The 2,214-nt window shown below is 37.6% G+C and overlaps 1 protein-coding gene across 1 annotated transcript in view; it reads right to left on the reverse strand.

The window, feature by feature from the left end:
- CNKSR2 (connector enhancer of kinase suppressor of Ras 2) overlaps positions 1-2,214 on the reverse strand; it is a 197,754-nt gene that overhangs the window by 179,575 nt on the left and 15,965 nt on the right. The window lies entirely within an intron of this gene.

Here is a 2,214-nt window from a genome sequence, read left to right on the forward strand (position 1 = left end):
ATTTGGTTGGCAAAGAAGATGGAAGTGTGGTGGAGGTCAATGAAGACAACATATCAAACCAAGAGCAACACGGAAGATGGCACCTGCAGAACCAAGGGATGCAAACAAGCTGTGTGCTAGCAGAGCAAGGAGACAAGATGGGAAGAGACAGAGCTCATGCAGCTGCCACCAAATGTCACCCCAGGTCAGGTTCCTTCAGGATTCTTCCTCTTCCACAAAGAGCATTACAGTTCTTCCCAGTTAAGACTATAGTAATGAGCTCTACCTGTTAAATCTAGCTGTCCCATGAAAGAAAAACATATGATGTACAGTGGGACTTGAAGGGGGAAAATGGGATGCTTAAAGGATGTGTAAAAGATGCTTCTGCTCCCAAGGCTGCCTTCACTTTGCAGCAGCCTCTGACTCATTAGGAGACAAACTCAACACTCAACATTGTGCCAACTTCTGATGAAAATACAACCTTCTGTCTGTCTGTCAGATGGTTTGGTAAGTTCTGGGAGAAAAAGTATTGGATGAATCTGAGCACGCTTCGTTCAGGACTCATCACAATTTCAGCAGTACAACCAATGGGTAGTAGCAAATTAGTAGAAAAGGAATGAGATGCAAGTACAGTATAAGAGCTGGCTGTGTCTTAACCAGAGAGGAAGTTAGTTATAAGCATTGTTCAATGCTCTAAACTTGGAGCTCAGAAGAATATTCTGTGATTCCTATGATATCATTGCTTTTCAGTTCATATTTACCTCTGGACAAAAGCTAGGAAGTTTTCACTGGTGTCACTGAAGACGCAAATAACATGGTAAAATCCTAACATAATTTTGTTAAAGATGAAAAAAGTAGTTTGATTCTCAAAATCCTCCATGAGTTCACGGTGCTTTTAGAGCAAGAAAGCCATGGATGGATGATGTATATTTAATTCAGAAATCTCAGAGAGGCAGATGTGTGAACACCGACACATCCACACACAAAGCAATACTTTTACAAAGTGGTTTTCAGGTGGACTGTAAATGTGTGCTGTAAGAACAAAACCTTACCTGGGATTAACAGAAATAAATATGTCTAATTTAAATTTCAGTTAAATGTGCAGATACTACTGGACATACTACTGTACAGAAAAAAATACTTTTATGAGGTTAGAGATAGCTTTATGCCACAAAATTGCAATGCATTCATGCTGTGGATCCACAATAGTGAACTCACAACAGTAATCCTACTTTAATCACACATTTTAAAAAATTCTCTCTGTTATACCTTATGTTTAGCTTGAGGGACATAAAACTTTTCACCTCAATTTTTATTTTTAGATCAGCTGCACACATTTTTCAATTGTGTTCTTTCTTCATTCATTCTAATCGTTTTCTTTAACTATTCAGTTTATTTTCTTTTCAACTATGTTTTTTTTGATTGTCAGCATTCCAGTTTTCCTAGATCTTTAACTTCCTATTTTATATTTTTGAACACTGTACTGAAAAAAAAAAAAAAAGAGGGAGATGTGTACTCATTACATTTGCTACTTGGCTTCCAGACTGTAGCATACTTTGTGGTCAGGAGTATAAAGCAGAGAGTTTTCCTGTTTTCCTTGCTTGACCAGAGTGCTGCTTAACAGTATTTATCTCCCTCCTGCTTTGATACCAAACAATAAATTTGCATAAAATGACTTGCCCAAACTTTGAAGACAAGGTTGTGTGTGTTGTCACTGTAATTCAAAAGAAACATTGAGAAATACGTTTATCAGAACTGCTATATATAATCTCAGCAAAGGAAACATATTGCGCAGAAAGCAGAGGTTTCCTCCCCAGGATGGAGTGTGTCAGCCCTATAAAAGGCAGAAGAATATCCAGGAACCTGACACATCAGAGAAGGAGGAGGATTCAGAAAGACAGCATATATTACTATTCCAAAGAATACAACTTTCATGAATTACAGGAATAAAGACTGAAAAGACACCAGTGATCTAGCTGGAAGTCTAGAACACCTGGATGACTGTATATATTATTCTCTAATTCTTGAGAAGTATCACTGGAGACATTTAGACACCAAGTTGCTTTGAATATCAGGTAAGTAGTTTGTTGTTATAGCCTGAAGTGTCGTTTTCCATCAGCCTAAGAGCTAATTGTCAACTGGAAATGCACCACACATTCATAAAAGACTCTCATAGTTTTTTTTCAAGAAAGCACCAACCTCATCAGTAAATTGACTGGGAAAAATTTGAAGATT

Source organism: Pygoscelis adeliae, unplaced genomic scaffold (assembly GCF_000699105.1).
Source record: "Pygoscelis adeliae isolate BGI_AS28 unplaced genomic scaffold, ASM69910v1 Scaffold53, whole genome shotgun sequence".
Taxonomy (NCBI): domain Eukaryota; kingdom Metazoa; phylum Chordata; class Aves; order Sphenisciformes; family Spheniscidae; genus Pygoscelis; species Pygoscelis adeliae.